A 21,996-nucleotide genomic window follows, 5' to 3' on the forward strand; every position below is an offset into this window, starting at 1 on the left:
GGCAGATGGAAAGATAAATCAGATCCTTGTCATCTGTCCCTTTTGCAACTCTACTGGCATCATTAACAAGAGGTATCCCCTTTCAATACCTTTTGTATTGGCTGGCCTTTTGTGACCTGAACTTGCACATGTGAACAAGCTGGCATTGGTTGCGAAGGAAGTAGGAGAACCTGTGAAAGATATTGTTGGCGGATCCCATTGGACACTACAGGGTGCATAAGAGGGTGGGATGGTCAACTGTGTCAAAGGATCTAAGGGCTTCAGCAATATAAAGAGGCAGGGGTCATCTTCATCTGTAATCAAGAGGGCATCGTTTATGAGGTACAAGGTAGTTGTTTCCATGGTGCATCTTGATCTCAATACACACTTATAGTCATGCAAGTGACGGTTACCATTGATATGGTTTTGGAACTGAACGTAAACAGTTCTTTTAAATGACCCTGCCGCTGAATTGTAGGTGAATGATGGTCCAATATTTGGCGAGGACATCAGAGTCTACTCTATTTTTTTAGGAGTTGGAGGATCTGGCCTGTCATGAGAGTTTATGTAAAGATGCCTTGATTGAGGGATGGAGTGGCAAGAGTAAGTAGGGATAACAAAGCATCTCCAGAGAGAGGTTTGCTGAAGGACGATGATAAGAAATCATTCTCATGAGTAGTTTTGAGGGACTTGAGAATGTCAGTCAGATGTGGGAAAGATGGAACTTTGAAAGCTGACTATTGCAGGAATCTATTGGATGGGATGGAGATAGAATTCAAGCAGGCTTGCTGTCATTGATGTGCTGTTCAATCTTCTGTATCGTGTCACAGATGAAAAGTTAGAAGGAATGGCACTTCTCTATGGAGTGAGGAATAGGTGGTTCAGGCAGGGGGTGGATGCAGTGCTTGAGTGGTTTTTGCAGCTTTCTAATACTTTTGGTGGCTTAATTGATGTTTTTAGTAGAATACTTTGCTATGACTGGTGTGTTGAGCTCTCTTCGTGTTGAGCGGAGGAGTTTCAGTTTTATGAGGCACTCTGGAAATCTTTCTTGTTAGTGAGGTCCTTAGAGTACTAGGGTGCTGAAGACGTTGACTTGAATTTGCGTGCTGTAGTTGAAGAGTAGATGTTGACATAGCTTTACAATTTTTTTAAATATTGTTTAGAAGGGTATTGACAGCAGCTATAAATTGAAAGGGAGTGAATTGGTGTTCTGTATAAAAACTTTACCTGCTGATCATTTTAAATCATTCCTCAGTACTATTCAGTACTATTCACTATCCATGAGTTTTCAGAAATTGGGACCGAATATTTTTGCTTTGATGTATCTACTACAAACATTTTAAACAACCCGACCCCTACACTATTTGCCTTTTTTTAATATAAAGTACAAACACTGCGAAGACAGTAAAGCTCCCTTAGATGTGCTGAGATATACAAAAAAGGGGCACATAAATGTGCTCAGAATGTTTGTGCAAGTCCTTGTGTAGCTTACCTCTTCGTGCGCCTGCTAGGTCTATACTCCAGCAGTACCACAAGCCTGGGAATTAATTCAAGGCACTGGCCTACACGGCACCGAAAGAGGCAGGTTGCACACATAAAACAATGAGTCTGTGAGTGTTACTGCATGCACATATGTTTGCATGCCTTGCCACAATTAAGGCAGACCATCGCTACCCTGCGCCAGCCGGCCTGTGCGGGAGACGGGGTGGCCTTCCAAATCATGGGCATACTTCTCTTTGCCAGTAGCAGGGTTAAGTCTAGAAATGTCAAAATCGCTCTATAACCTGACACATCCAAATGCAGAATTTTACATGGTTATGGATTTGGGAATGCATTACATTACTGCAATGGCACATAAGACAATATACATGGGAAAATATTTTACAACTGCTTTCCCCACTTGCCCATCAATTTTGAGGCTGTTCTGTACAGTGTCCGACCATAGAAAGAGATTTACTCCTGCCACTAACTGAGGTAAATCTCTGACTGCTTTCTTTGTTAAAGGGAGTGAAAAAAGTTTGTGAATACTTGTAATCTTGAGAACTGATTTGTATCCACAAACATTTCCAGGACATCCATGGCTTGGAGCAACTAATTCACACTGCAGGAGTGACATTTACTAACAAACAATGGGGCATATCAGCAACACCCGGCGATAATTATCACTCAGCGCTCTTAGCGTGAGGATAATTATCGCCGGGTAACGTGGATTTTTATCGCTGAGATAGCGTGCTATTAGCAACACTTATCTCCTCAGCGATAAAAATCCTCACGCTAACTGCCTAACGTGAGATTATCGCTGGAAACCCAGCGATAATCTTACGCAATGTGGTGTTAGCTTGATGATAGGGCCTCACATACTTAGCCATGATATCCACCTTCCATAGGATATCATGGCTAAGTCAGTGCTGAAGCAGGCGTAAGGAAAGTAGCGATAACAGGGGTTATCGCTACTTTTCTTGCCGCTATGCTTCATAGCGTGGGGCTTGTTGATAGGAGAAATGTCGCTTAGCGACATTTCTCCTGTCATGTTAGGTCAGGAATGCCCACTTTGCATCTCATTAGAGATGCAAAGCTGGGCGTTAGGAATCCCGATGCTAAAGCAAGGTTTCACGCGTTAGCTAGGCCTTGCTAATTAGGCTATTAAATTATCGCCGCTTTTCGGCCGAAAACAGCCGCAAAAGCGGCGATAATTTTTTATCGCCAGCTTGTAAATATGCCCCAATACTTCTGCATCGTGGGATAATATTGGGCAGGAGTAAATGTGTCTCCAAACACAAGGCCACTTTCCGTGCACACCTTACACGAGAAAACAGCCATTTACGTAAATTGAACATCCATGCAAAAATGGGTTTGTGACTAGGATCTGATGACTTCAAAGGCCTGTAAACACCAATTGAAAAATATTAACAACTACTCACAGTAATTCCTTCTACATCTGAAAAAATATAACATAAATCCTGACCAACTTTCACCCCATGCCTATTTAACAAAAAGTCATCTTTCATTCCCATATTCCGCTGCACTATTATAATGTGAGCCTTTTCACTTGATAAAAAAGTAGTTATATCCATTTAATAAATTAAAGGGCTGCAGTTTTATGTTATATAGACTATGTCAATTGCCCTCCCTTCCCTCCTTACCCCTCACCTACCCATGAGGTCAGAGGCAATGTGTAACCCTCACCCTCGACCATAGACTAGTTCCTCACAGTGACTTTGCTTCTGGTTCATAAATCCACACAATGCAGCTTAATTGGAGAACAAAAAAGATGGGAGCAAATGAGACTGCTAGAGACAAACACAATTGGATTGTAAGAATCACAGACTTTGAGTGTGGTCATCATTTTATGGGATGTAGTTAGTTGCCTTTCAAAAGTAGTGCCTCATAAACCCAGCATACAAATGCATCAAAAGAAATATTCACTTCCCTTCTTTACGAGCTCAGGGCAGTTAAAGCTAAATTGCTTTTTTCAGATTAGCTTTTACATGCTCATCTAACTCGTGTAATGACTGAGCTTACAGGATGTAATATCCCCTGTACAAAATACACTGTAATAAGAATCTGCATTTTTCCAAAGGAAAAAAAAAAAATTAATTGCCATCTTGTAATCTAACCTGGTCATCAATTCATCAACACTTGCATTTCATTTTTTAATTTCTTAGTTATTTCTTAAGTTTTATAAAGTGCGAACATGACCAAAATGTTGGTGTCAGAGCACTGTACAACCTAACAGATAGCATCAAATATACAAGGAGCAAAATATAGAATAAACAGCATGAAAAGATAATTCAAAGAGACATAGGGAAAACACCAGCAATGAAATCAAATTCTCAGGGATAGTCGCCTCCGATAGGCAGGAGATTATTCAGTAGTCTCATTTTTACTTCGTTTTCGTTCAAAACCGAGAGAGACTATAGATACCGGGAAGGAAGACTCATTGTGGAGTTAAAAGCAAAGATTGTTTTCCATAAGGCTTCTTTCTTTGTAGCAGAAATGTGTTGTCTCGTGACACGTTGTAAAGCAGGACTGCCTGTTACAAGCAAAAACACCGCCATTGACTCCTTCCATGTGCTTTTTATGTCACTCCCCTAGTCAACTCTATTGGAAAATGACTATAATACTATGCCCACTTCAAAGGCTCTAAAATTGCTCTTTCATTGCTAAAGTGGCAGCGTTTACAGTTGAAGTGCAGTGATTGCAAAATATGTTGGTGTGTGGATGGGAGGCTTTCATTACGTGAAAACAAATTATTATGATTTTTGTCAAATCTCTCTTGGTTTGTGAAAAATTATCTCTGCAGGACTGAATGCTGCAGCTCTCAGTCATTTAATCTCACAGAGAATGTGAAACTTTCCCACAGTCGGTGGAAGGGGAAGAAATGGAGGAGAAGGATTGATGTTAGAGAGAGGTGTACAATAAATGGAGAAGGCAGGAGTGGAAGCACAGGAATGTGGAGGTGGTCTCTCACTGACGGCCATGATTATTAGCTGTGGGAGAAATTCTAGTCACACAGGAGTAATTTGGGCAATTCCTGAGTTTCTCAATATACGAAGCTCCCGAAATTAATTCGAATTTCTCATTCAATTTCGAGTAATATTTGCGCTTGAGTGACTCATTCGGGTGGAGAAAATCTCACTAAGGGACATTTGTTGCTTGAACAAGCCTCCAGGTAATATCTCACAAGACTTTTTTACCCGAAGTGAGAGCTCATGTGAAAAGAATCACAAGTGTAATTTATTAAAATTGTATGGAATTTTGTGAATTTTCACACAAAAAAGTGCGCAAATCTGCCGACTCTAGCTTGTTTTACCTGCATCTGTAATTCCAGTGTAGGAATGTTGCACCAGTAATTGCGACCAGAGAGGGGATTAGTAATTCCAGACCATGGCATTTTCCTAGAATTACTCCTTTGCAGTGAGGAGTAACATCAGAAATCACTGTTCCAGCACTATTTTCCTCATGTGATCCAGTAACTCATAACTTTTTCCAGGGAAGTACTGCTCCAGGTTTGACCCGGAGAATTTGTCACTGGAAGCTCCCATGATAATTTTGCAACCGGTAATGCTGAAAGCAAAATTATCATATCTCTTAAAATTCCCAATTCGGTCTGTAACTCTCAAGATCTGAGGCTCTTGTAATAAGGGCCTTGTGGCAAAAGGATGGTGAAGGGTGTGTGCAAATAGTAGTAGTTTTTAGCCTACTGAGCACAGATGTTACAGTGTAGGGGAATCAATCAATCAATTAATAAGGGGTTTGTAAAGCACAGCTACTCACACATGAGAGTCTCAAGGCACTGGAGGGTGGGGAGCTGCTGATCCGTCTGGTTATGGAGGTTCAGTCGTGGAGCCAGGCCTTGAAGTCCTTCCTGAACTGTGTCAATGACACAGATTGCCTGAGGTGGAGGGGCAGGGTGTTCCAGGTCTGGGTGGTGAGGTAGGTGAAAGATATTCCTTTAGTTCTGGTCTTGTGGATCCATGGGATAGAGGCTGGGGAGAGTTGGGCGGAGTGGAGTTGTCAGGTGGGTGTGTGAAAGGAGAGGAGGAGGTTCAGATATTCTGGTCCTGCGTAGTGGAGAGCTTTGTAGGCATGTGTGAGGAGCAAGAAGGTGTTTCTCTTGTTGATATGGAGCCAGTGGAGTTATCAGAGATGTTGTGTCAAGTGGCTGCAGCGGCAGATGTTGAGGACCAGTCTGACTGCGGTGTTTTGGACGTTCTGTAGTTTCCTGAGCTGTTTCTGGGTGACGCTGGGGTAGAGTTCATTGCTGTAGTCCAGTCTACTGGGAAGTGTGAGTTAGGGGCATTAGTAGCACAGACAGAGAGTCATAGCAAAAGGTTAATGAATAGGTGCTATGTGTGTTTATAAATTACATTATACCATTTTGTGAAGGGGTGGCTCAGAGTGACATCTAGCAACAGTCCCGTTACAAGGTTGAGCACAACTTCTACAGCCAAATGAGCAGGTTGAAAACTAAAACATCTATGTCTTTCAGCACAGAGGTCAGTGCTTAATTTGAGCAAATTGTTGCCGATGGCACTTATTTTTGGGTACCAGCACACATTTTTCTGAAAGTGATCAAAACAGAATAACAGAAGAAGAGGACGATGAAAAAACCGCCATGAAGGAAGAAAGCAGAAATCTCAAGAGTGGCATAAAGGGTCAGTGAGTGTCTGTGTAGATTAAAGATACATGAGGTAAAGCAGAGGTCTTCAAACGTTATAATAATGATTTGAAGTCATACCCCCCTGCACAACTTTATGGAACGTTTTATGAAATTGGGAGAGTTAAGCCTGAGTGCAGGGGTTGGGCCTTATGAGATAATATCAGGGTCACTTTTTCAGTAGCTCATTCTCCACAGTAAGGGCCTGATTACAATGTCAGGCAGACTTATGACTGCCCGACACCGTTGCAATCTTGGGACCGACCGACCTCTGGTCAGCAGTCCTGAAACTGCTATTAAAATTTGACTGCACATGGTGCGGTCCCATATTCCCATTTCTCTATGAGAGCTTGTGCTGCAGCCATAAACCGGGTGTAGCACAAGCTCCCATGGAGAAACTAGGGATTTTGTTAATCCCTGCACCACGCAGCAGGCACCTCATGGTGCCTGCTACACGGTGCAGGGATTAACAGGGGGCTAACATAGGTGCCTCCTCATCCCCCAATCCTGTGCTGCAGAAAGAAGGGGGCCCTGCTAGGGGCCCGCACAGTCGCTTTCCAACAGGCTTTCCAAGTCAGAAAGCCCAGCATGGAAAGCCTGCCAGAAACCGACATCGTAATCCCGACGGTTTTAACGGTGTCCTCAGGGATTACTGTGGAGCCTCCAACTGACCAATGGGCTCCTTGAGCCCATCGGAAACCAGTTAGAATGATCGGCCGGTTTCACTTTCGACCGCCGGCATTGTAATGCAGCGGTCGAAAGTGAAACCTTTGTGCTAGTACCACACCCATTATTGGGTGCAGCAGCCCCTCACACCATTGTCCCAGTGCCAATGCATCTGCTGCACTAATTGTAGGGATGGCCTATTTAAAAAAACATAACCCCCCATTTCTCAACACCTACTTCAGGGTATCTCCCTAAGGAAGGGGGAGGCTCTCAATTTAAACATGAAGAAAAATGAATTCCACATAACGCCACCTCCTCTGGGCCACCTTTATGATACTATCCATGGATTTCATTCCTTTACTCTTTTTCCTGGGCCATTACTCAGAAACTCCAGAGGTCTGGACTATCAGGCTTCTAAATATGACCCTTATGGCCTTCTCCCTTCTACCCTCTCAACTCATTAGAAAGTAAATCTGCATGTAAACAGAGGCCAATGTTGGCAGGGTGTATGTGGACTAAGGTACTCATGCATTTTTAATTTACAAAAACAATTCTCATACTTTGTTTTTTTAAACAAACATCCTAGATTTGTTAATGTGGACCTGGAGGTACCTCTGTGTGAGAGTTAAAGCAGGGGGTCCAAAGTGATTTAATTTATGGAGTCACTTGAAGCATCATGATGATGTAAGGATGCTGAATTTTGGAAAGTGTCTCTTTAATGGACTTATAAAAAATGGCTACACTAGGTACAGTCTGATTAGCTATTTCTAAAATGCATCCTTTGAAAGCACTTGCTTTATCTTATACAGAGCCACTGAATTTATGCACTTTTCAGATAACTATGGATTTGTTGTGTTTACCACATAATCCACCACCTGCAGTACAATATGCAGCTTTTAACAAAAACATATGTGTTTCTAGCTACTACTACTTGGCAAAGTTAACATAATCTGCCTCCTATCAGATACATCAACTCAGAAAACTAAATCCTTAATTCCTCAAAATTACTCCAGAGCCGTTGTACAGACACTTGCTCTTAATCCTATAGATGGTGGCAATGCTCTCCTGTAAGGTCCAACAAAATCTTCTACTGCTTCTCTCCCCACCATGCTATATGCAACAGCTCAATTAGAATATGAGACTCTGCCGCCTATTTTATGGGGCAAAATACTGACCTTGTATTCCAAAATAATTTGGAAATGTGTTTTTTCAGACTTTCTCTCCAAAGTCCCAGGTTAATGCGCATTACACATACAACGAGTGGATGGTCAACAAATTGTCTACACATAGTATATTCTTCTGAAGGGATATCCTTCCAGTACACAGCCTATGCTAGCAGCCGCGGCCCATGCAGGTAGCGCAGTGGGGCGTGCTAGGGCCAGGTGAGGGGGGATTTCGACAGACAATGGCAAGGGAAAATTAAATAAATAATTAATGGTCCCTCTTCATCATCTGTCGAAATATTCCCCACCCGGCCCAACCTCCCCACTGCGCTTAACTTCACTGGCCACAGCTGTATGCTAGGCATCACACACATACACGCACGTACACACACACTCACATGCACGCACACATGCCTCTTTACATCATACTGCAAAGGTGTGTGTGCGGCGTTTGGCAGCCTGTTTGTGCATCAGCACAGGGAAAGAGAGTAAGCAGGATATATTTAGTAAATATGGGTCTGCCCTGCTTTCTCTGCCTCGTGCAACATATGTGGCTTAAAGTATAATTTAGGACATCTGCGGCAAGGGGTGTTGTTACCCAGCATGGAGAGCAGAAAGAAGAGGGCACCTGCAGCTAACAGTTGATAAGTGCACACCATGGAAGAGAGACAAAGTGGCAGTTTTACTAAAATTTCATGCAATGCAGGGCAGTAACAAAAGATGCTGATCTGTGCTGTGTGGGAGTTGTAGAGAATATCTACTAAGATATGGCAATGATGCTCTTTTCCCATGCGCCGGCTAACTTTTAGGCTGACTAGTGTAAAGGTGTATGTATGTGTGTACTTGAGGTCTAGCATAGGTTTTGTACTGGAAAAATTACATTTCAGTACACGATTCTATGCTCAGGCTTTAAAAATGTTCCCGCTTTAAATGTGTGCTGTACTGTGCATCACACTTTAAAAGTTTGAAAGGTTTGGAGAATAAATTCTCTCCTGCTTTCCTCCTGCCTTGAGGAGGAAGCATTTTTGGTGCAACGACCTTCTACCATTGCTAGCAGATAGGACATGTTCCACCCATGGGACACTCCTGTGACAGACAGTAGCACAAAGAATCATAAAGTGCTTCTTTAGGCTACTTTTTAGCACAACATTTGTTTGCATTGGAAAGTAAATTACAAATGAAGACTTAGTGCCATTTGTGGCATTTTAGGTTGCTCGCACCAGTGTCTGCGGGGCAACCCACTAACTGGAAAATTGAAGTCATCTTTCCTAAATTCGACCAGAGTCCTTCCCAGGCCCCCTACTTGTTCAGGATCAAGCATGAAAAGCTTCTTGTTGTTGAACTTTAGAGACAGCATTTGTTATGTATCTTCTCATAAAAGGCGAGGTAGCTCGATGTTCTGGTAAGCATGTCGACTGGTTAAAATACTGGCAGTTCTGAGTCAGTTTACTCAGTGCCTATGATGCTGACTTCAGTGAAACAACGTGCATTGAATCCTAGTGCTCTTTCTCTGTACAATGCGCCATTGTTGCCAGTTAGTTGAAAATACCAAAATATATATGCAGGGGCTGCTAACAGGCACAGAAACAGTGTTGGTATTATTCCCATGCACAGTATTTAGTTATTAGTTGTAGTTCCCAAGGTAGAAGACTTTCCTCCAAGGGTAGTTAACAACGGGCATTACTGAGAATGTTAAGGTTGTGTTTACCTTGCATGAATAAATTAGTGAGAAAATACTGGTGCGGGCCTGTGGATTTATGTGATTAGGTGGCAGCAAAAACAACCCCTATTAAAGAATATGCTTCATTTGCAATATATATATTTAACAAAACTGCATAATTTGCAGATGTCACAAAAAATATTTATAGCCATAATGGATTAAAATATTACTGCCACTCAATGTGCAGTATAATTTGTGTTTTTGTAACATAATTTATATAAACTTGCCAGGGTGCCTAATACTAGATCTGGAAAAGGCACTTGATTCTTTAGAATGGGGCTACCTCTCTGCAGTACTATTAAAGTATGATCTGGGCCTAGGGTTTCTCCAAATGGTTGACTTACTGTACACAAACCCTACTGTTCGTGTGCGAACGGGGCAGTACATATCAGATGCCATACCGGTGGGCAGAGGCATCAGGCAGGGATGCCCATTGTCCCCCCTCTTTTTCGCGCTTGCAATAGAGCCCCTGGCAGAGGCGATGCGCACCATGTTGGGAGACGGCATACCTCTGGGTGATGCAACACACCAAGTATCACTCTACGCGGACGATCTCCTAGTTTATGTTAAAGATATAGAGAGAGTTCCTGATCCATTGGCACACCTCTTACAGACTTTTGCCACCATCTCCGAGCTGCGAGTGAACGTTGATAAATCCTGCATATATACGTTCCGTGAGGGGGTCGAGATCCGGGCTATACCATTAACGGTAGAAGACTGCAGTGGAGAGAGGTCACCTTCCTCTATCTGGAGATCTGGGTCTATTGCCAGCTGAAAGTCCTGTTTGACGGGAATTTGGGGAGAGCCTTAACAGCAATCTGGTAGCAAATGCGCTTTTGGAGCACGCTTCCACTGGCGGTAACAAGCAGAGTGGCGCTATCTAAGATGGTAATCCTTCCCGACTCCCATATTAATTTGCCAATTTGCCTTTATATATCCAGCATCCCCTTTTTTACCACACTAACTAAGCTAGTTAGGGACTTCTTGTGGGGGAATGCACTACACAGAATGGCATTGGCGAAACTATATTTACCTATGGATCAAGGGGGTCTTGCTGCGCCCTGCTTTGAACACTACTATCTGGCTGCTCAACTGTAGTGGATAGCCCGCTGGCTCGCAGATAGGAATCATGCATACACGGCTACCACGCATCCACCCCACTCGTTGGAACAAATAGTCCGACTTTTACACCCCGCTACTCGGGCTACAACACCAACACCATTGCTACTGGCAGTGGCATACAAATGCTATCGCAAATGTCTATACATCACCAGAAGCGTCACTCCCAATGCACCGGCAATACCACTGGAGGGGTCCCTTAGCGGGCCCACAGTGCTCATGTCGCAGTCAATTGCAGAGTGGCTAATGGTGGGCCTCCAGACATTAGGGGACCTATACCGAGATGGAGCGCTCATACCGTACACATCTCTAGTGGACGACGAGGGGTTACCTCCGGAACAATTCCTCATGCATCGCTTGCTGATTACCACATTAACAGCTAGATGGGGATACATGGCCACTGAACCGAGCCTCCACCTCACCATAAAGTATCTGCATGTCATGGGATGTGGAAGGCATCTCATAAGCTGGTTCGCAGCATCCCTCAGAACCCATGCGGCAATAAGCCTCGACCCGCTCCGTCGTTAATGGGCACTAGACCTGGGGTGATAACTAGAAGAGAAAGAATGGACACGGATACTAAAGAGCCCGGTACGCATACCTAGAAACATGAGGTTCAGGCAAATACAGTTGTACGTTGTCCACAGAGCCTACCTCACACTCGCCATAATTAATCGCTACTTTCACCGCACAGATGTGACGTGGCCGAGATGTGCTGAACCAGGGGCTGAGCTGGTGCACCTGCTATGGAGCTGCCCCCGCATACATGTATACTGGCACACAGTAAGTAGGCTGTTGCACACTTGCATTGGCCACGAACTGCCTTTTGAATGGACAGTATATCTACTGCATCACTTTAAGAGGACCCCTGCCACTAAGGTAGTCTCCAGGTTCCTGGACTTGGTGATAGTGGTCAGTAAGCGGCTTCTAACTAAACGGTGGAAAGCTGAGGATCCGCCCCATGCGTGTGCATGGTGCCATTCATTACTAGCATGGTCCAAAGCAGAAAGCATCAACATTAAGCACGGAGAAACATTAGAGCTGTGTAAAGAGCCTATAGCAACTTGTTGGGACGCCTTCCTGGACGCGCTACAGCGAGTTGAAGAGGGAGCATCTGGGGAACTAATAGACTGTGCAGAGGGCGAGCAGATAACGTGTACCACAGATACCCTTATGCGATATGCCGCAGTGCTCCATGAACACATATGGATCACTTAAGTGTCTGCGTAGGCGTATGCACCACAGACTGGAGATGATGGGTGCTGGAATCACAAGGAAATGTATTGTGCGCATGTGGGGGGACAGGTTTTCATGGGCTGGTCACTGTTTTTGTTTTCGTTATTTGTCATCTCATCTGTACAAACCCCAAGGTGAATTCACTGGAAGGACTTTTGCGAAACGCCGCTGTCAGCTCATTCGTACTCCATTGTACTTGCTGTAACTTTGCACAATGTGTGATAATGATTGGAGTGCAGATATTATCACTGCCTTCTTAAAATAGTAGACGTTGAATGCACACAACCTGCACGTCACCGACTACGTTCTTGCTAAAAAACAGGTTTCACAATGTACTGCTGGCAAATGGTTATGCATGTATCCTAGCCCGGACATTTACTGTAGTAACTGGTCTTACATGCAATTGTTACCTTTCATGGAAATGTAAGAATTAATAAAACAGATTTAAACAAAAAATAATTTAGATAAACTTGCTAATTTAGTCCTCCATGATACATATTCATAGTAAGCCTGACAATGGCAATGCTCCTCTGATTGTTTTTTAGGGCAGTCAATAAGAGCATGAAATCCATATTTCACATGAAACTGTAAAATACTGTTTTTTATTTCATAGGTTCCATGAGTGTGAATTCTCAAAGTTGAGAAAGAGTCTTGTCTGGTGTTCCCACAGGCAATGTTCACCAACTCTGGCACCAAAACTTGATTTTGCCACTGATGTAAAGAACTCCATTGCCCTTAGGTTGGAGCTGGTCTATATTCATACTTTAAATAAGCAAATAAAATATTTTGTGACCTGCTCCTTTTTTAACATAGCAAAGGGTGATTTTTTACTTACTATTTTTAATATGTTTGAAAATCATTCTATGCTAACTGCCACAAAACAAGCATTTATTATAAAAAGAAAGAATTGACGGGTCAATGCTGATATTTTTTAACTATTTAGCCTACCCACTTGTGATCTATGATGTCACCAGAGGCCCTTGAAGGGTTACAGTGCTATAGTTATGTGTTGGCATTAGGGGTGTGTGAAATTCCTGTAATTTGCTGCTGCACATTTAAGTAAAATGTTGGCAACATTGGGCAAAAGGAAGCGTATTAACATAAAACGCGAATCTGTAAGTGTTTTTACTATAGTTTAGCACAAAATACATCCTCATGTCACTTTTTTTTTTTTTTAATTCTTTTTATTAAACATACTCAACATAGAGGTACAGTTCCAGTCAGATCAATTACAGGGAACACAGAAAAACCAAGGTGTATAGACATAGTAGGATGAGGCTTGGAAGTTATGGTGAGGGGGGACTGTCACATTCGGGGTCCCCTGGGGGGGTGCATATGTAGCCACGGTATGCGTTCCAGGGAGCCCAGATCCTAGACCACTTTCAGGGACAACCCCTAGCCGCGTACATTGTCTTTTCCCGCAGCATACACCAGTCGAGATCTGTCTCCCAATCTACGACACTTGGAGCATGTGTTGCCCCCCAGAGTTGGGCAACATTTCTCTTGGCAATCATGCAGCCCAATGTGACCCATTGTAGCGTGTGAGTTAAGGTCAGTAGGTTCCCAGATATTAAGGAGGCATCTGGGGGCCTCAGGCCTTACAGTAAGTTCCAGTGCTTGGCTCATAATATTATGAATATCACGCCAGTAAGTCTGTACTGGGTCGCAGTGCCATATTATATGCATGAACGTGCCTAGCTGGGTGCATCCCCTTCTGCAATACCCATCCGTTGGACCACCCATGTGTATCAGTTGGGGGCCCGTGATGTAGACTCTATGCAATATCTTTAGTTGCACAAGACGGAGGCGCGCTGGGATGGCAACAGTTTTGGGGAGGAGACTGCGGTCTGCCCATTTTCATCATCCAACTCGATACCGTCCTCTACCCATTTCTCTCGCAGAGGCAACAGTGGATCGTCCATATTGTTAATGAGCTTTCTATAGGTTAGGGAGATGGCTCTCTCAGGCAGATAACCATCTAGCAGTCTGTCCTCTAATGGTGAATAGTCAGGTGGGGAGGTGTCACGGGGCAGAGCTGTTTGCAATGCGAGGCGTACTTGTAGGTAGAGAAAACGCTCTGACTCCACCATGGCATATTGACGTTGAAGGAAGTCAAAGGATTTAACACCATTTTTATCCCACAAGTCTCTGATGTGGGAGATGCCAATTAGGTCCCATTTATCAAAGCCCTGTGAGTTGCCCAGGTCCCCGAGTCTCTGGGAGACCCACAGGGGCGTGGACAGGGTCAGTCTGTTGGTCCAACCCAGCGATGCAGTCGCCGCATGCCAGATATGGACAGTATGCTTAGTGGGACCAGTGAGGGGGTATCTGTTGGGCTTAGAGTAAAGGGCCCGGGTGAAGGAACTATTTGGAAGGAGCAGTCTATCCATGCTAAACCCGGGGTCGTCGGGCCGTCCATAGTTGTTGTGGTTTATTGCCGTTAGGTGTGAAGCCCAGTAGTATTTCTTTATGTCAGGCAATCCAATCCCCCCATCGAACCAGTTGAGGGTGAGTTTTTGTAAAGCAGTACGAGGCCTCCCATCTCAGAGAAGGTCTTGTTGAAGCCCCTCTATTTGTTTAAAGTAAGAGTTTGGTACTGGGTCTGCCGAATTCTGGAGGACATAGAGAAAGCGGGCTAGGGACATCATTTTGAAAAGGGCCGCCTTGCCCAGCAAGGAGAGAGGGAGTAATTTCCAATGTACGATATCTTGCTTTAGTCGTTGTATCGGGGGAGCAAGGTTTCGGGTAAAACGAAGAGTTTTGTCCAGCAAAATAAAAATACCCAGGTATTTAAAGCCTTCTGAGACTATTGGTATGGGACAATTTCGGGGTATTGGGGGAGCCTTTCCACTCAGGACGGAGAGGAGAGATTTCTGCCAGTTGATGCCAAACCCGGAGTATTTACCAAAGATGGACAAGATGTCAAATACCGCGATAAGGGATCTTTTGGGGGATGCAAGGTATAGCAGTATATCGTCCGCGTACAGGGATATACAGTCTTCCCAGTCAGCCGACCACCGCAACCCATGGATCATTGCGTTCCTGCGGACCCAGGCCGCAAGGGGCCCAAGAGCTAAGGCGAACAGTAGAGGGGAGAGGGGGCACCCCTGACGGGTCCCTCGGCTAAGTAGAAAGGATTCAATTTTCCTGTTCTTTACAGTTACCTGAGCCATTGGAGAACTGTATAGTAGTCGTACCCATTGAATAAAGCCCGGCCCAATTCCCAACTTAGTGAGTAGGGTGAAAAGATAAGGCCATTCAAGTGTGTCGAAGGCCATAGTGGCATCCAGGGAGACCACAATGGCATCTTCGTGCAAAGTCGACGCCCTGCCCAAGAACCCGTGTAGTCTGCGCAGGTTAAGAGCGGTGTTTCGCCGAGGCATAAACCCCGATTGGTCAGGGTGCACCAGGCCACCTATAACCTTAACCAGTCTGTTGGCAAATACCTTGGCTAATATTTTAGGCTCAGCATTCAACAATGAGATAGGCATATAGGAAGCACAGTCAGTATTAGGTTTCCCTTCTTTATGGATCGTGACAATGGTTGCGGTTCGTTGGTCAAGGGGAAGCGATCCCTGCTCTAGACTAGTCTCAAACATAGATTTCAAATGTGGTGCTAGTCTGTCTGGGCGGAGCTTGTAGAGTTCGATCGGGATGCCATTGGGACCCAGCGCCTTGCCAGGGCGGAATGCTCTGATTGCGGTTGCAATCTCGTCAGCAATAAGGGCGCTATCCATGAACGCGCGGTCACTGTCAGATAATACCGGCAGAGAAATGTCACGCAAAAGTTCAGAGGAGTCTGTTTCGGTGTATGGCGCGACGGAGCAGTAAACTGTACGGAAGTGAGCTGCGAAGTGGTAAACTATACCTTGAGGATCCACTATTGCGGATCCTCCAGAGCTCTTTAATTCAGAAACTAGTCGGCTAGTGTGCTCCTTTTTGTCCAGCCAGGCGATAAATTTCCCAGGTTTGTCTCCCCAGCCGTAAATTTGTCCCAGTCCGCACTGTCCTAGCAGTTTAGCACGGTCGGTGACCAGGGTTTGGTATTCCTCCTGACGGAGTCGCAGAGCATGGATAGTCTCTGGCGAGGGGTCAGGGTCAAAGTCGTTCTCGAGACGATAGATGTCTTGTCAGAAACCGCCGTCAGCTTGTCTTTTTTGGACCCTGCTATTAAGGAGAGGGCTTCGCCCTGTACCACTGTTTGAAGGCTTCCCACAGTGTCTATGGGGAGTCGACCGAATGTTCATTCTCCCGAAAATAATTATCTATGGATTTAATCAGACCGGTCCCTATTTTAGGGCTTTTAAGGTACCAGGGGTTAATTGGGGCGATACGCCCCACCAGGGAGTCGTCGAGGACAATGTGGACCCAGAGGGGAGAGTGGTCGGAGATGCCTCTAGCTAAGTGCCGTATCTCGTGTATGTCCGTCACCTGCGGGGCGGGGACAACAATATAGTCTAGCCACGAAAGGCTATTATGGGTGACCGAGTGGAAAGTGTGTTGGACCTTGTCAGGGTAATACGTCCTGCAACCATCCACTAGTCCCATCGCCTCCAAGAAACTCGAGAAAGAGTGAGCGGTGGGAGGTAGCGTGCGTGGGGGGTATCTGTCCAGTGTACCTGATATAACGGAGTTGAAGCCTCCCCCGATCACAAGATGTCGCTTCGGCAATGCCAGCAGCAAAGCGCTGAGATTGGAGAATGTGGTGGCCTGCAACCCCGGGGGTGCATAAACAGACATGAAGGTGATGATTCTCCCCTCCCATGTGCCCGTGATACCCACATATCTACCTCGGTCATCCACGTGGGTGGAAGCAGGTGAGAAAGGGAATGATTTCTTTTGCATAATGCCCACCCCTCTAGAATTAGACGCAAAGCCTGCATGGGCATCTGTGCATAGCTTTACATGTGTGGCCAATGAGGTGAGTTTCCTGAAGTAACACAATATCCGGTGACATCCTCCGAACCTGTTGCAATACTATACTACGTTTGATTTTGTCCCCCAACCCATTCACATTCCAACTTAAAATTCTAACTTCCTTGTTACGCTGTACCCCCATTGATACGTGTGCAGAGTGTGGTATTGATACCCTTCAAAAATAGAAACTGTACCATCATCATAACATCGAGTTCAACAAACAAAAAACAAGCAAATAAGAAGACCCTTACCCAACAACCTCCCGCCCTGCTGCCCTGCCCTCTGGGCTCGAAACTGCCCATTAACAACTTGCAGAGTGCTTGTCGCCCTAGAAAATTCAAAGAAAGAAGGACAAAACGATCCAAAGGGGTAAAGCAGGGAGCTCCGTGTCTATGCCCTAAGCTACATCACTGTCGCACCTTCATTACACAATTGACATATGTCCATTAATAAATCAGTAGTCCCGTTTAGGTGTGGTGCCATGGATCCCATCGCCCATCCCCCTCCCCCGTTCCTCTCCCAAGCTGCAAAGAAACCTGTCCTCATCGAGGCTCCCCTTCAGGTCGGTCCATTGTCATCAGGGCCTCCGGCTCTCCCCGCCGCAGGGCTTTTAGTGCCTCGATACTCAATCCAATCAGCTACGTCTTCAGGCCGATCAAAAAACCAAGCTCTCCCCTCCGCCTCAACCCGGAGGCGGGACGGGAACAGCATTGAGTACTTTAGGCCTTTCTCTCTCAGGACGCGCTTGACAGACAAAAATAGTCTTTGTTGTTTCTGTACCCTTTGCGTGAAGTCTGGGAAGAAGGAGATGTCAGCATTTTCATATCGGAGGGGGGTGCCGGCCCTGGAATTTTGAAGGATCACATCCCGGTCTCGATAGTTTAGGACATGGGCCAGCATAGGCCGCGGGGGAGCGCCCGGCTTGGGTCGGCCGCCCAGGACCCTGTGGGCCCGTTCGATCACAAAAATTTTACTGAGTCCCTTGGGTCACAGGTACTTGAGGATAAGGTCCTCAACAAACAGGTCAGGAGTCTGTCCCTCTGATTTCTCCGGGACTCCTATGATGCGGAGGTTGTTGCTGTGAAAATGGCCCTCATAGTCATCCAACTTGAGGTCTTTAAGGTTCCGGGAGTCCTGTAGATCATGGACCTCCCTCTGCAGCAGTGCTACGTCACTCACCAGGCCGGCAGTCGTAATTTCCACCTGCTTCACCTTTTCATTAAGTTTCCCAAGGTCGGTCCTGATAAGGTTGACGTCAATAGCCACTGAGTCCAAAGAGGTCTTGACCCCCGTTATTGCCTCCATGACATCTTTAAGGGAGAGTTCCAGGTCCTCCCCGCTCGCCCTCTTCCAGCTGGTGTCCCCGCTGCAGGTCCTTAGAGATCGTATACCTGTCCAGTTTATTTGTTTGGACCGGCTTCGCTGCCCTGATGCCGGATCCCTTGACACGGTCCATCATGGCGCCAGATATGAGCCGACTCCAGGTAAGAAACGGAGGGGGCGGGCAGACGAAGCGATACACACAGCTCCCTGATCGGTGTGTCGGGATCAGTACAGGTGCCTTCACACCCGTGGCTCACACAGTCGAAGTTCCGTTCCCAGGCGCAAGACAGCGGTTTGTGTTGAGGCTGATGGAGGGGGTGTACTCAAGAAAGCATCGTAGTGAGACCGCTGTCTCCTCTCGGTGAGCAGTTACCGGCAGTTCCACACCAGGGCCCGCAATGCCACTACATGCAGCTGCAATCTACGGTGGCAGACCAAGGCACCTGGCGTCGCCCCCTGCTGTCCAGTGCAGAGCGCCCCGACGCCTGCCAGCCTCCACGACACACAATGCTATAGGAGCGAGAAAGTACCCAGATTAGGCCTTCAGCATCAAGGGTGTGCCCCCGGTTGGTTCGCCTCAGCTCAGTTGCACTGTGTCGTGATATCGCACCCGCTACGTTTCTGTAGGTCCAGGATCCCCTCCATACACCTTGCAGCGAGGTCCGCGCTCAGGCAGGGTCCCGACAGCCCCACCGATCGCTCGAAACTGGATAGATCATCCGCTTATCAAAGAGGCGGGTCCCTCCGTGGTCCGCCACCAAGTGCCACTCTAAATTCAGGTATCAAACGGGGGGTCCCCCGCTAAAGCCGCGCCACCGCCATTTTTGAGTCTTGTGGCCGGCGCGCTCAATTTAGAATGCAGCGATGTCCCGTGGGACCACCAGTATCGCCAGTTACTCCAGAGCGGGCAAAATCTTGAAGGTAGCGCCAGCAGGAGGGGGGGTGGTCACAGCCGCGGCACGAGCCACGGCATCAGCGTTGAAAGGGGAGGAGTGGCCTGGATCTCCATGGCGGCCACAGCCGTCACCACAGGCCCCGGCTGCCGAGCCGTGAGCAGGCCGCGAACTTGGAGAGGCACCCGCTCCCTCGTTATCGATCGTCCACGCGCTGGGCTGAGGTGGACGGGCTCCACCAATGGTCCGACTTTCGGGATCGCGCCTGGGCGCTGTGGATCGATGAACAGGATAGTTAAGGGCTAAGTCGGGTGCCGGAGCTCACATACTACGTGGCTATTTCCAGTCCCTGCTTGGCCACGCCCCCCCTCATTTCACTTTTTGATGAGAAGACGCATTTAAACTAAAGCACTGCGAACCACAGTTGCTCAGTTCTGTTGTTCCTCTGTGGTCACAGTAAAGTTTTAACACAAATGGCATGTTTGCAGTAACTTTTACGTGCAAATGAATTGTGTGTAATTACACAAACTGAGGTAATGACGTAACTTCAGGAATTTCCAAAACAACCATAACTCAGAATCCCAGAAATTGCTTGAATTACACCATTGTACTGTAAATTTAGTCAGTCCTAGTTGGAATGAGACAAAATCTAATGTGAAAAAAACAAAAACCACAAAAATATGACAGTTATATTCTAGTGAACATCATGCACTGTGTTAGAAATTGGATCTCTAATTGGCAGAGTTAGGCACCTTGTTAAAGTAGGGACCACAATCCTAGTCATGGTAAGTCTGATACACACCCAAACTTATCCTGTGCTCACCCTCCCGTAGCTTGGCACAGAGGAGGTTGGCTTGACTTAAGAGATACTGTGTAAAGTATTTGTGCAACACATATTCATGTGAAAAAGTGAAAAAACACCACACAAAAATAATCCTCACCTAGTTAGAGAAATAGCTCAGAATTTATTAAACAAAACACGACCCAAACCACAAAAATCCAATGACTAAAACTCGAGTTATGAACTTTTAAAGATTATAATGCTAAAAAGCATAAAGCGCCAACCGGGGCTATCTGGTCGCGCTGGACCAGGTAAGAGCTGAAAAATCAAGCCGACCGCACTGGAGCATGAGTCAGATAGAAAAGTCACCCAAGGCTCGCTGAAACCAGAACCTTCACGGAGAAAGAGTCAACATTAAGGAGCAACTGCGAGGAGCCTTCGGAGGCTATGTGTCGTCGTTGACCCGTTGGATTGTAGGTGATGCGTTGGTTCCAAGTCACACAGATGGATGATGCGCAGTTGTTGAACAATCAGCAATGAAGGAAATGCATCATCGTCGAGCAGCACTGTTGGCGCTGTGGTATTAATGAAGCTGCGATGTGTTAACATCGAAGAGAATGCATTTGTTCCGACACAAGCAAAGTGAGGACTGCATGGAATTTCACAGAAAAGTCACTTCCAAGTGTTCAGGACTGGATTTGCACCACGTGGCAGGGCAGGGCTCCCAACTGGCAGAGTTCAAAGGCTGTAGCAGGGTTGTTGGAAGGCTTTGATGTCCCTAACACTTCAGAACCGGAGACAAGCTAGCAAGCTCTTGGAGTCACTTGGTTCTGGGGATGTAGAGATGCAGGTCGAGTCCTTCACACTACCAGGCAAGGAGGGCAGCAGGGCAGGCACAGCAAAGCAGGAGTTCAGCAAAGTCTAGCAGAGTCCAGCAGAGTGCCCGTCCTTTCAGCAGCACAGCAGTCATTCTTCTTAGCAGAGTAGCCTCAGGTCCAGAAGTGTACCAAGTTGGTGGTATCTGGGGTCCAGTATGAATACCCAGTTGTGCCTTTGAATTAGTTGAGACTTCAAAGAGAGACCTTGGAGGTACACAAAGTCCCTGCCCTTCCTGCCCTGACTCCAGACTCACTACAGGGGGGTATGCAGCTCTTTGTGTGGGGAAAGGCACAGCCCTATTCAGGTGCAAGTGTCAACTCCTCCCACACATCCTACCAAGGACGACACATCAACCTGGTAATGAGCCATCAGAATGTGAATGGCCATCAGACACACCTCAGCTCCTTTTGTGTGTGACTGTCTACAGGGAATGCACAAAGCCCAGATGTCACCCACCCTAACCGTTTATTTCAGAGAGAGGCAGAGGCCCAGAATAGTTAAAGCAAGAAAATAGCAACTTTCTAAAAGTGGCCTCTTCAGACTTACAATTTAAAATCTGACTTCACTATAAGTTGTGATTTTAAATTTCTAGTCCAGAGACACCAAACGTGAAATAGCTATCTTGCTCAATTGGAAATTTCAGTTGTAATATGTGATACAGTAATCCCAGTTTTAACCTATAGGAGATATAGGCCTTGCAATAGTGACAATTCATTTAATAGGTTTTCACTACCTGGACATGTAAAACTTAAAAGGACATGTCCATCTTTTTGAATATACTGCACCCTGCCCTTTGCGCTGTCCAGGGCCCACCTTAAGGGTGATTTAAATGTATTAAAAAGGAATGTTTGGGCCTGGCAAGAGGGTTAACTTGCCAGGTCGAAATGGCAGTTTAATACTACACACACAGGCTCTGCAATGGTAGGCCTGATACATGTTTGAAGGGCTATTTGAGTGGGTGGCACAATTAGTACTGCAGGCCCACTAGTAGCTTTTAATTGACAGCCCTGGGCACATGTAGTGCACTTTACTCTAGACTTATAAGTAAATTAAATATGCCAATTATGTATAAGCCAATATGTTTCTTGATTTAAGGAAAGAGCACTTGCATTTTAGCATTGGTCAACAGTGGTAATGTGTACAGATCCTCGAGCCAGCAA

The sequence above is a fragment of the Triturus cristatus genome, chromosome 2_2, assembly GCF_964204655.1.
Source record: "Triturus cristatus chromosome 2_2, aTriCri1.1, whole genome shotgun sequence".
NCBI classification, from domain to species: Eukaryota; Metazoa; Chordata; class Amphibia; order Caudata; family Salamandridae; genus Triturus; species Triturus cristatus.